The following is a 12,739-nucleotide window of genomic DNA, read 5'->3' as shown; positions in this document are numbered from 1 at the left end:
AATAAACCTTGATTTGCTGATAATTGGAGTCGTTTAAATTCTTCAATCTCTCACCAGCGATCTCTGACCAAGTCATTGTTAAAATATTCCTCACCTTAATTCCGGGTTCAAGAATCTAGGGTCATCTTGAGCGATTCACTCAGGACAGGCTGCTGGTTAGGTAATAAACAGCAGTGTCCTATTCTCTCTCTTGGGAAAGCTACTCCAGCGAAGTAGGAACCGGGTGGGTGTTGCACCGCCGGCAAGAGAGAGAATCACCTGGGCATTGGTGGGGGTCTGGATATCTGTGTGATATAAGCCTCAGGCTTCCGGTGAGGGATAAACGGCAGGCTTGATTCAGTGCTCTCTTCCGTGGAGGTGTCCCAGTGCGGCATCCCCTGGCCTCTGAAGTTTCAGTGCCAGCTGGAGAGAGACACACACAGATACTCAAACCCCAGATATCGGCCCAGTAGTGGAGTAGCAGAGATGGCACCCTCTACAACCCTCAGATTAAAAGTCTGATGCTCTACCGACTGAGCTAACAGGGCCCAATATAAAAATGGGCTCATAGCTGACTTCAAAGTCTCATATTGTATCTTTTGAATTTCCTTCACTGGTAATTCGGCCTCTCCAGCTCATTTCCCTCGCAAGCAGACCGGCAGCCTCCCTTCGGCTTTCTTTCTCAAATTCTTCACTTGGACTCGCATTTTACCAATGACCTGTGATGTGACAACTGTTGTTACCCAGGGACATGCACTGGGACTTCAAGACATTGAAGATTACGTTTAGTTCGCTGAGATATCAGTGGGAAGCTGCAGAGATACAGATTGTATTTTAAGAGAGGGAATAAAGGGTGTCATCTGTTGTTTGTTGTGGCAGAGTGTGAACGCAAGTAAGCTCAACTAGAAAACTAACAAATTATGCAAATCGCAAATTTCAGGGTGTAAATAGATCTGTCAACACCACATCTTCATGGAAAATGCCCAACAATTTATCCCGCCGGAATCGTTCTTGCTAACATGCAGCAACATATATCGTCCAATAAAAAGGCAAATTACTGCAGATGTGAAATCTGAATTAAAACAGGAAATGATGGAAAATCTCAGTGGGTCTGGCAGCATCTGTGAAGGGAGAACCGAGCTAACGTTTCAAAGTTGGGTCACTCTTCATCAGAGTAAATCATTTAATCATTCAATCTTTGCTCACAGACATCGCTGACAAACATTCAAAATGTTCCTACTGGATTTCCTGAGGTCAATCCTGTCGTACATTCAAAGGAAAATACTGCACATATTGTCAATCTGCATGAGAAACTAAAAATGCTTGGATGAAAGCTCATAAAATTTGAGGATGTCTGTGGAGCCAGACACAAAGTTAATGTTTCAAATCCGTGTGATCCTTATTCAGAGCTGAAGCGAGGTTACATGCAATGGAGTAGATGAGGAAAATGGAAGTTGCGTGAAAAATGGGAGATATGGAAGTTTGAATCAGGTTTGACATAAAATAAGCGAAATCAATCTTGAAGGTCAGAACCACAGAGATGTTGTCAACATTTTCTATGTTCACTATTAAATGAGGAACATTCTTCACAGGCTACATGCTTTGACCTGAATGCATAAAGGCACTGCTGTGATTTGAACTCAGGATCTCCTGTTTACAAGACAGGGATCGTAACCATCTAAGCCACAGCACCAATCTGCAACGCAGGTTTGCAAGTGTAAAACAGATTTCAATTGTTTTGATTAAACATCAGTATTGTTGATTTCTCCTGCTGACTTTGAGAGTGCAAACTAAAATATTTATCGGCACTGGGCTTTTGAAACTGTAAAGATTGCAGTTATTTCTCAAAGTTATTAATTTAAAAGCAGTTCTGCACGAAAGGAACATACAAACAGGAAATATTTTGCGAATTGGGAAATTATGAAACATGGCCAGAAAACTATAGTGGTATAATGCTGGATAAGAACAGGAGAGAGTTTTTACATGAACTGAAAATCTAGCAAAAATTCTTGAAAATTCTGGACGACTGTTGCAATTTGGCAAACACGACGTTGTCACGGTTCTTCCACTTTCCATAAAGCATCCTGCATTCTTTATTTTTATTTCCGACGGTTCATTGGGAAGCAAACGCCTTGAGCCAAAACCAAAGCCCTGACAGGGACTTGAACGCTGGACCCTCAGATTAAAAGTCTGATGTTCTACCGACTGAGCTACCAGGGCCCATTGTAAATCTGTTCTCATAGCTCACTTCAAAGTCTCATATTGTATCTTTTGAATTTCCTTCACTGGTAATTCAGCCTCTCCAGCTCATTTCCCTCGCAAGCAGACCGGCAGCCTCCCTTCGGCTTTCTTTCTCAAATTCTTCAACTTGGACTCGCATTTTACCAGTGACTTGTGATGTGACAACTGTTGTTACCCAGGGACATGCACAGGGACTTCTAGACATTGAAGATTACGGTTAGTTTGCTGAGATATCAGTGGGAAGCTGCAGAGATACAGGTTGTATTTTGAGGGAGGGAATAAAGCGTGTCATCTGTTGTTTGTTGTGGCAGAGTTTGAACGCAAGTAAGCTCATCTAGTAAAGTAGCAAATTATGCAAATCGCAAAGTTTCAGGGTGTAATCGATCTGTCAACGCCACATCTTCATGGAAAACGCCCCATCCTTTATCCCGCCCAAATCGTTCTTGCTGACATGCAGCAACATATATCGTCCAATAAAAAGGCAAATTACTGCAGATGGGAAATCTGAAAAAAAACAGGAAATGATGGGAAATCTCAGTGGGTCTGGCAGCATCTGTGAAGAGAGAACCGAGCTCACGTTTCGAGGCTGCGTCACTCTTCATCAGAGTAAATCATTTAATCATTCAATCTTTGCTCACAGACATCGCTGACAGACATTCAACATGTTCCTTCTGGATTTCCTGAGGTCAATCCTGTCGTGCATTCAAAGGAAAATACTGCACATGTTGTGAATGTGCATGAGAAACTAAAAATGATTGGATTAAAGCTCATAAAATTTGAGGATGCCTGTGGAGCCAAACACAAAGTTAATGTTTCAAATCCATGTGATCCTTAGTCAGAGCTGAAGCGAGGTTACATGCAATGGAGTAGATGAGGATAATGGAAGTTGCGTGGAAAATGGGAGATATGGAAGTTTGACGTAAAACATGGGAAAGCAATCTTGAAGGTCAGTACCACAGAAATGTTGTAACCATTAAATGGGGAGCATTCACCTCAGGCTCCATGCTTTGACCTGAATGTATAAAGGTACTGCTGAGATTTGAACTCAAGATCTCCTATTTACCAGACACGCGCTTTAACCATCTAAGCCACAGCACCAATCTGCAAGACAGGCTTGCAAGTGTGGAACAGTTTTCAATTGTTTTGATTAAACATCAGGATTGTTGATTTCTCCTGCTGACTTTGAGAGTGCAAATTAAAATATTCATCGGCACAGGGCTTTTGAAACTGAAAAATTGCAGTCATTTCTGAAAGTTATTAATTTAAAAATAGTTCTGCACGAAAGGAGCATACAAACAGGAAATATTTTGCGAATTGGGAAATTATTAAAAATGGCCAGAAAACTATAGTGGTTTAATGCTGGATAAGAACAGGAGAGAGTTTTTACGTTAACTGAAAATCTAGCAAAAATTCTTGAAAATTCTGGACGGCTGTTGCAATTTGGCAAACACGACGTTGTCACGGTTCTTCCGCTTTCCATAAAGCATCCTGCATTCTTTATTTTTATTGCCGACCGTTCATTGGGAAGCAAACGCCTTGAGCCAAAATCATAGCCCTGACAGGGACTTGAACCCTGGACTCTCAGATTAAAAGTCTGATGCTCTACCTACTGAGCTACCACGGCCCATTATTAAAATATTCTCATAGCTGACTCCAAAGTCTCATATTGTATGTTTTGAATTTCCTTCACTGGTCATTCAGCCTCTCCAGCTCATTTCCCTCGCAGGTAGACTGGCAGCCTCCCTTCGGCCTTCTTTCTCAAATTCTTCAACTTGGACTCGCATTTTACCAATGACCTGTGATGTGACAACTGTTGTGACCCAGGGACATGCACTGGGACTTCAAGACATTGAAGATTATGTTTAGTTCGCTGAGATGTGAGTGGGAAGCTGCAGAGATACAGATTGTATTTTGAGAGAGGGAATAAAGCGTGTCATCTGTTGTTTGTTGTGGCAGAGTGTGAACGCAAGTAAGCTCATCGAGTAAAGTAACAAATTATGCAAATCGCTAAGTTTCAGGGTGTAAATAGATCTGTCAACGCCACATCTTCATGGAAAACGCCGCATCCTTTATCCCGCCCAAATCGTTCTTGCTGACATGCAGCAACATATATCGTCCAATAAAAAAGCAAATTACTGCAGATGTGAAATCTGAATTAAAACAGGAAATGATGGAAAATCTCAGTGGGTCTGGCAGCATCTGTGAAGAGAGAACCGAGCTAACGTTTCGAGGCTGGGTCACTCTTATTCAGAGTAAATCATTTAATCATTCAATCTTTGCTCACAGACATCGCTGACAAACATTCAAAATGTTCCTTCTGGATTTCCTGAGGTCAATCCTGTCGTGCATTCAAAGGAAAATACTGCACATGTTGTGAATCTGCATGAGAAACTAAAAATGCTTGGATGAAAGTTCATAAAATTTGAGGATGCCTGTGGAGCCAAACACAAAGTTCATGTTTCAAATCCGTGTGATCCTTATTCAGAGCTGAAGCGAGGTTACATGCAATGGAGTAGATGAGGAAAATGGAAGTTGCGTGAAAATTGGGAGATATGGAAGTTTGAATCAAGTTTGACATAAAACAGGGGAAAGCAATCTTGAAGGTCAGTACCACAGAAATGTTGTCAACATTTTCTGGGTTCACCATGAAATGAGAAGCATTCTTCACAGGCGACATGCTTTGACCTGAATGTATAAAGGTACTGCAGAGATTTGAACTCAAGACCTCCAGTTTACAAGACAGGCACTTTAACCATCTAAGCCACAGCACCAATCTGCAAGAAAATATTCATCGGCACTGGGCTTTTGAAACTGAAAAATTGCAGTTATTTCTGAAAGTTATTAATTTAAAAGAAGTTCTGCAGGAAAGAAGTATACAAACAGGAAATATTTTGCGAATTGGGAAGTGATTAAACATGGCCAGAAAACTCCAGTGGTATAATGCAGGACAAGGCCAGGAGAGAGTTTATACATTCACTGAAAATCTAGCAAAAATTCTTGAAAATTCTGGACGGCTGTTGCAATTTGGCAAACACGACGTTGTCACGGTTCTTCCACTTTCCGTAAAGCATCCTGCATTCTTTATTTTTACTTCCTACCATTCATTGGGAAGCAAACGCCTTGAGCCAAAATCAAAACCCTGACAGGGACTTAAACCCTGGACCCTCAGATTAAAAGTGTGATGTTCTACCGACTGAGCTATCAGGGCCGACTTCAAAAATCCTTTCATAGCTCACGTCAAAGTCTCATATTGTATCTTTTGAATTTCCTTCACTGGTCATTCAGCCTCTCCAGCTCATTTCCCTCGCAAGCAGACCGGCAGCCTCCCTTCGGCTTTCTTTCACAAATTCTTCAGCTTGTACTCGCATTTTACCAATGACCTGTGATGTGACAACTGTTGTTACCCAGGGACATGCACTGGGGCTTCAAGACATTGAAGATTACGGTTAGTTCGCTGAGACATCAGTGGGAAGCTGCAGAGATACAGATTGTATTTTAAGAGAGGGAATAAAGCGTGTCATCTGTTGTTTGTTGTGGCAGAGTGTGAACGCAAGTAAGCTCATCTAGTAAAGTAGCAAATTATGCAAATCGTAACGTTTCAGGGTGTAAATAGATCTGTCAACGCCACATCTTCAGGGAAAACGCCCCATCCTTTATGCCGCCCAAATCGTTCTTGCTAACATGCAGCAACATATATCGTCCAATAAAAAGGCAAATTACTGCAGATGTGAAATCTGAAAAAAAACAGGAAATGATGGAAAATCTCAGTGGGTCTGGCAGCATCTGTGAAGAGAGAACCGAGCTAACGTTTCGAGGTTGGGTCACTCTTCATCAGAGTAAATCATTTAATCATTCAATCTTTGCTCACAGACATCGCTGACAGACATTCAAAATGTTCCTACTGGATTTCCTGAGGTCAATCCTGTCGTGCATTCAAAGGAAAATATTGCACATGTTGTGACTCTGCATGAGAATCTAAAAATGATTGGATTAAAGCTCATAAAATTTGAGGATGTCTGTGGAGCCAGACACAAAGTTAATTTTTCAAATCCGTGTCATCCTTATTCAGAGCTGAAGCGAGGTTACATGCAATGGAGTAGATGAGGAAAATGGAAGTTGCGTGAAAAGTGGAAGATATGGAAGTTTGAATCAAGGGAAAGCAATCTTGAAGGTCAGTACCAAAGAAATGTTGTCAACATTTTCTGTGTTCACCATTAAATGAGAAGCATTCTTCACAGGCAACATGCTTTGACCTGAATGTATAAAGGTATTACTGAGATTTAAACTCAGGATCTCTTGATTACAAGACAAGCGCTTTAACCATCTAAGCCACAGCACCAATCTTAAAGACAGCTTTGCAAGTGTAGAACAGATTTCAATTATTTTGATTGAACATCAGTATTGTTGATTTCTCCTGCTGACTTTGAGAGTGCAAATTAAAATATTAATCGGCACTGGGCTTTTGAAACTGTAAAAATTGCAGTTATTTCTGATAGTTATTAATTTAAAAGCAGTTCTGCAGGAAAGGAGAATACAAACAGGAAATATTTTGCGAATTGGGAAATTATTAAACATGGCCAGAAAACTATAGTGGTATAATGCTGGATAAGACCACGAGAGAGTTTTTACATCAATTGAAAATCTAGCACAATTTTAGAAAATTCTGGACAGCTGTTGCAATTTGGCAAACACGACGTTGTCACGGTTCTTCCACTTTCCATAAAGCATCCTGCATTCTTTATTTATCATTTCCTAACGTTCATTGGGAAGCAAACGCCTTGAGCCAAAATCAAAACCCTGACAGGGACTTGAACCCTGGACACTCAGATTAAAAGTCTGATGCTCTACCGACTGAGCTATCAAGGCTCATTGCAAAAACGTTCTCACAGCTCATTTCAAAGTCTCATGTTCTACCGACTGAGCTACCAGGGCACATTACAAAAATGTTCTCATAGTTCAGTTCAAAGTCTCATATTGTATCTTTTGAATTTCCTTCACTGGTCATTCAGCCTCTCCAGCTCATTTCCCTCGCAAGCAGACCGGCAGCCTCCCTTCGGCTTTCTTTCTCAAATTCTTCAACTTGGACTCGCATTTTACCAATGACCTGTGATGTGACAACTGTTGTTACCCAGGGACATGCACTGGGACTTCAATACATTGAAGATTACGTTTAGTTCGCTGAGATATTAGTGGGAAGCTGCAAAGATACAGATTATATTTTGAGAGAGGTAATAAAGCGTGTCATCTGTTGTTTGTTGCGGCAGAGTGTGAACGCAAGTAAGCTCATCGGGTAAAGTCGCAAATTATGCAAATCGCAAAGTTTCAGGGTGTAAATAGATCTGTCAACGCCACATCTTGCAAACACCTTGAGCCAAAATCAAAGCCCTGACAGGATCTTGAACCCTGGACCTTCGGATTAAAAGTCTGATGCTCTACCGACTGAGCTACCAGGGCCCATTTCAAGGATGCTCTCCTAGCTCATATCAAAGTCTCATATTGTATCTTTTGAATTTCCTTCACTGGTAATTCAGCCTCTCCAGCTCATTTCCCTCACAAATGTTGAATCCCAAATTTCTTTATCCGTCAGTCTGGCCTCAATAAAAGTCGAGATGGATTTGCAGGTATAACATTAGTTATTTTATTCAGCTTGCAAGCTACCTCGTCCACAGTGATACAGATAACATGTTGCGCTCTGCAGCCCCGGGAACTAAGTGAATGTCCCAGACAAAGAGATCAGTACTGATACATTCAAATGGCATCAAGTTTCACATACTCGACACCCATAGGTCATCCTATGTCCCTCCTGACTTGTTTGATCTATTCTGATTGGCTCACTTCCAATCCCTTTCTCCGGCCCCTATCAATTCAGCATCACTCTCATAGACACACCTCTTCCTGCTTTTTTCCATGCGGTCAAAAATCCTTTGTCTCTACTTGCCAGAATCAAAGTGGCTTATTTCTACATTACATTAACTAATATCTCTAAAGTAACTATTTTATATCACATTCGTCATTCCCTCCTTTTATCATTCCATGATAATCGAACTATCCAATCCATAGCTACGGTTCCTCATCTAAAAAGATCTGTCGCTGCATTTCCAATTCCTGTCTTAGCCCCCCTTCATCTGCCTCACCCTCATGGATTTTAACAGTTACATTTTTTGGGGCGGTGATCTGATCCAGTGCACCCCGCATTCTACCCATCACACATTTAAGGATGGCCAGGCCCACAAAGATGCAGCCGATAGCTACCACTCGATACATGGCCATATTTATCAACCAGTCCTTCCAACCTCCAAATCCCCAGTTACCCCAAGAGCCAGGATCCTGCATCACGTCCAAGTGATCCCGTATGCGATCCATAAATTTAGTGATGTTAGCGGACAAGTCTTGAACTCCCATGATACACTTGTCCTGCACTATGGCGCATACCCCACCCTCACGGGCCAGAAGATAGTCAAGAGCATACCGGTTCTGCATTGCAAACAACCGTAGCTGAGACAACTCCTTGGTTATTGCCCCGAGGGCTCCCAAGGTTTCATTTCCCAAGATGGAAGGCCGCAAATAAAATAATTCCGATCACTGACAGCCAAGGAACCCCCCACACCTCCCAGTGTCAATACGCTCAGAATGCCCCACCCGGCTGAGTGGCCCCGGTTGGGTGCAAGAACCTGAAGTTTTTTCCAGTTCTCGCAAAATTCAGCAGAGACTGCCCGGCGTGCTAACTGATTATGCAGGTTCCATGCCAAAGGGCAGGGGACTGTGGTAGGGACTAGAGTCCCTATAGCAATTCGGTGGGGAAATGGGGGTGACAAAACGTTGGTCGCTGTACCATTAAATAAAAAGTAGTATCCTTGCTCCGTGTGCAGGCTAGCATCACAATCAGCATATCGGTTGCGTAAGGACCCTCCAGTAGCCCAGTTTATCCAACTTTGAAATGCCCATTCGGGCCGCCTAGCAATGCGGAAAGCCCTAGTCCCAACAGTGATATGAGAGACATTCGCCCAGCCACAAAGGAGCTGGAGGCCGGCGTTCAATGGAACGCAAGTGGTGTTGTAACAAACGCATTGGCCAGACGCCTGGGTGATAGGGCACCTCCTGTCCGTACAGGTGGGAAACAGACATGTTATATTTGTGTCCACCTCTACCAGCAAACAGCCGTATCCTTCACTGCTGAAGCAATTCTCGTACGACCGGGAATCCCTATTGGGAGTGAAGTGGCTAGGTATGTACGCCCTCCACCGTCGCAGCCTATCGTACTGTGAATGGGAATTATCCCGAGGAAAGGGAAGGCAAATAGCCGGTGGTGCTGAACCCGGATCGTAAGGAAGAGTGACCTGATCGGGCAGTGGCTCGGAATGCTGACAATGAACCACCGTTTGGGGAGTGCCCCAAAGCGGTGAAACAGAAAATAACCTAGACACCGCTGCGGGGTTTGGGTAGCAGACAACCCGTCCCTGGCCATACAAGCGGTGGTAAATCTGGTAGAATAGATTCATACTACCCGGGTTTTCCTCAGTTTGGCCTTTAATTAACTTAAGTGTATCTCCCGGTAACCTACGTTCTAGCTGTACTTCCCTTCTCATACGCCCCGTCCTCTCTCTAGTCCCTTTCACTTTCTCATAGCCTCTTCCTACGCTCTTCTGACAGCCTGATTTTACCTTTATTGCACCACTCTTAACACATCCAAAATCGAATTTACATGTATTCCAAAGACAAGGCAATGTCCATATAATGTTCCCTTCCCATCGCCGGGACGGGTGCAACTGCTTCATGACTCCTGCATTCTCCTTAACTTTGATGACCTTCCATGAGTCGATACCATGTCCTCGTATATGGGGGCAGTGAAGAACATCACCTTTGCATAGGTGATGTATCCTTGTAGATTGGTTGGGGCTACACAGATACATAATATTCCCCTTTTCCATGTCCATCACCAATAACACGCCAAGCGAAGTGAGGCCAAATATCATACAGACGATGCATAGCCACTCCATCATGCTCCACACCTGTAAAATAGCACTGGAGAAGGGAGGCAGGTTAGTATCCGACCTTTTACAGTAGTGGAGATGGACTCAATTTACAGTGATGTAGGTGGACCCAAGCACTTCGCCCCTCCACTTTAACTGCTGTGGGGGTGGTAAGGAGAACTTGGAAGGGCCTGTCCCATCGCGGCTCCGACCCCTTCCTAGTCCAATTTTTGACCATGACATAACTACCGGGCTGGACTGAAAGTGAGCTAGGTACTGGGGGCGATGGCTGGTGAGCCGCGCGGACCTGGCCATGGAGTTCCTTGAGCACTTGCGTGAGGGCTAGAACATAGGTGGTCATCTCTTCAGTCATCTGATGAAACTGAACCAGTCTGGGAACCTGCAGGCTCCAGGGAGTTCTAAGAGGCCTGCCATAAAGAATCTCGGCGGGAGAGAGCCGGGCCGGTCCCGCAGGTGTAACCCGCAGCTGGAAGAGGGCAACAGGGAGCAACTTAAGCCATGTCAGTCCCGTGTCTGCTCTTAATTTAGCCAATTTAGTTTTGAGGGTCTGATTGTGTCTCTCAACCAACCCGGCCGCCTGCGATCTATAAGCACAGTGTAACTGCTGGCGTATGCCCAACTGTGAGCAAAACCCCTTGTTAATTTGTCCAATAAAATGAGGCCCATTATCAGAACTTAACTGAGCTGGTATACCGTACCGGGGAATGATTTCCCTCATCAAGACTTTAACCACAGTAGCAGCTTTATTATCGATAGTCGGATACGCCTCGACCCATCTGCTGAACACATCCACAATGACCAAAACATATTTGTAACATTGACACCTTTCCAACTCAATGTAATCCATTTGGAGCGTCTCAAAGGGACCACTGGGCAACAGGGTTTGCCCCTTCCCACAAGAGATACCTTTTCCGGTGTTATATTGCTGACAAATCAAACACCTATTACTGATACTTTGGGCCAACCCCTGCATTTTAGGGTGCCACCAAGTGTCCAGCAACAAATCACTAGTCCCTCGAGCCCCACAATGAGTTGCAAAGTGTACACATGCAATGACCCATAAAGCCAGCACATCAGACATACAAGTCTGATGTGCAGGCGTGGTCCATAAAGAGGAAACAGAATCATATGTACAACCTAACCGTTTCCACATTTGTTTATCACTCTCAGGAGCGTCCTCCTGTAATCTTATGACGTCTTGGATGGTTGGCATTGACTTGTCAGAAGCAGACATATTTATAGTAGATCGTTTAGTCTGACTTAACATCTTAGGCACCATCACTTGCTGAATTTGGCGGCTGTTCGTGCTGCACAATCTGCTCGTTCATTACCAACGTCAACTGGGGTTGTACCATTCGTGTGGGCAGCGCATTTAATAACGGAAATCTGCGCGGGCATAAGGAGGGCCTGCAGTAGGTCATTAACTAAACCCCGGTTGGATATTTCTGTGCCTGCCGAGGTAAGGAATCCCCTATTCTTCCAGAGTTGTCCGAAGTCATGAACTACCCCAAAAGCATATCGGGAGTCAGTGTAGATATTTACCCGGCGATCTCCCCCCAGTATACATGCACGGGTGAGGGCAAAAAGTTCGGCTTGTTGTGCTGAGTAAGGGGTCTGGAAAGCTGCCGCTTCTAGAATCAGACCATCCTGATCTATGATTGCATAACCCGACAGTCTCCGGCCAGTGGGGCTTACTAATGCACTGCCATCAACATACATAATCATGTCAGGTTGTTCTAACGGAATATCACTCAGATCGTCCCTTATTGTTGTAGTTTCCTGAATCAAGGCTAAACAGTCGTGACCAGGCATGTCCTCATTGACAGGGGGACCACTGAGAAAACAGGCTGGATTGATAGTGGTACAGTATTTAAATGTCAGACGTGGATTGTTCAAAAGGTATATCTCATACCTATTCTGACGAGCTGCGGTAAGATGCTGAGTCTGCAGTTGCCCCAATTGTGCGATTACCGAGTGGGAGCTATACACCGTAATATCCTGTTGGAGAGTGATGTTGGCAGCAGCCTGCAAACTATTGTATATCGCTGCCAAGATCTGGGTGCAAACAGGGTGGCCCAACGCCACTGGGTCGAGTTTGGAAGAGTAATATGCTACGGGCCGGTGCTTGTCCCCATGTTGCTGGGTGAGTACCGCTGTTGAACATCCTTCCAGAACAGTACAGTATATCTGGAATGGTCGGTCGTATAGGGGCCTACCGAGGGCCGGTGCTTGTAGCAAGGCCTGCTTCAGGCAACGGAAGGCCTCGAGTGCCTCGGTGGTGAGAGTAAAATTCCCCCCTTCACTAGTGTAAGGCGTCAGCAGCTTTGTATAGACAGCGATGTTTGGTATCCACTGCTGACAATAATTCATCATACCCAGCCAATGACGAACCTCCTTGGCTATTGTAGGGGCGGGGAATTGGCATATTGGTTCAATACTACTGGGTTCGAGACTTCTTTCTGTGGCTGTAAGTAAAACTCCTAAGAACTTAACTTTTCTCTGAGCCACCAAGACCTTTGCTTGTGAAA

General features: G+C 44.0%; 4 non-coding genes across 4 annotated transcripts; all 4 read right to left on the bottom strand.

Annotated features, from left to right (window-relative positions):
* Positions 1–2,126: 2,126 nt before the first annotated feature.
* trnak-uuu (transfer RNA lysine (anticodon UUU)) lies at positions 2,127–2,199 on the bottom strand. The gene has a single exon. It is a non-coding gene; the product is annotated as a tRNA-Lys (tRNA).
* A 1,572-nt stretch (positions 2,200–3,771) lies between these two features.
* On the bottom strand, positions 3,772–3,844 carry trnak-uuu (transfer RNA lysine (anticodon UUU)). The gene has a single exon. It is a non-coding gene; the product is annotated as a tRNA-Lys (tRNA).
* Positions 3,845–7,013: 3,169 nt separating this feature from the next.
* On the bottom strand, positions 7,014–7,086 carry trnak-uuu (transfer RNA lysine (anticodon UUU)). The gene has a single exon. It is a non-coding gene; the product is annotated as a tRNA-Lys (tRNA).
* Positions 7,087–7,601: 515 nt separating this feature from the next.
* Positions 7,602–7,674, bottom strand: trnak-uuu (transfer RNA lysine (anticodon UUU)). Its single transcript has one exon. It is a non-coding gene; the product is annotated as a tRNA-Lys (tRNA).
* Positions 7,675–12,739: the final 5,065 nt, after the last annotated feature.

Source organism: Scyliorhinus torazame, chromosome 4 (genome assembly GCF_047496885.1).
Source record: "Scyliorhinus torazame isolate Kashiwa2021f chromosome 4, sScyTor2.1, whole genome shotgun sequence".
NCBI classification, from domain to species: Eukaryota; Metazoa; Chordata; class Chondrichthyes; order Carcharhiniformes; family Scyliorhinidae; genus Scyliorhinus; species Scyliorhinus torazame.
The sequence above is the reverse complement of the archived record's forward strand: the minus strand, read 5'-3'. Positions and strand labels throughout refer to the sequence as shown.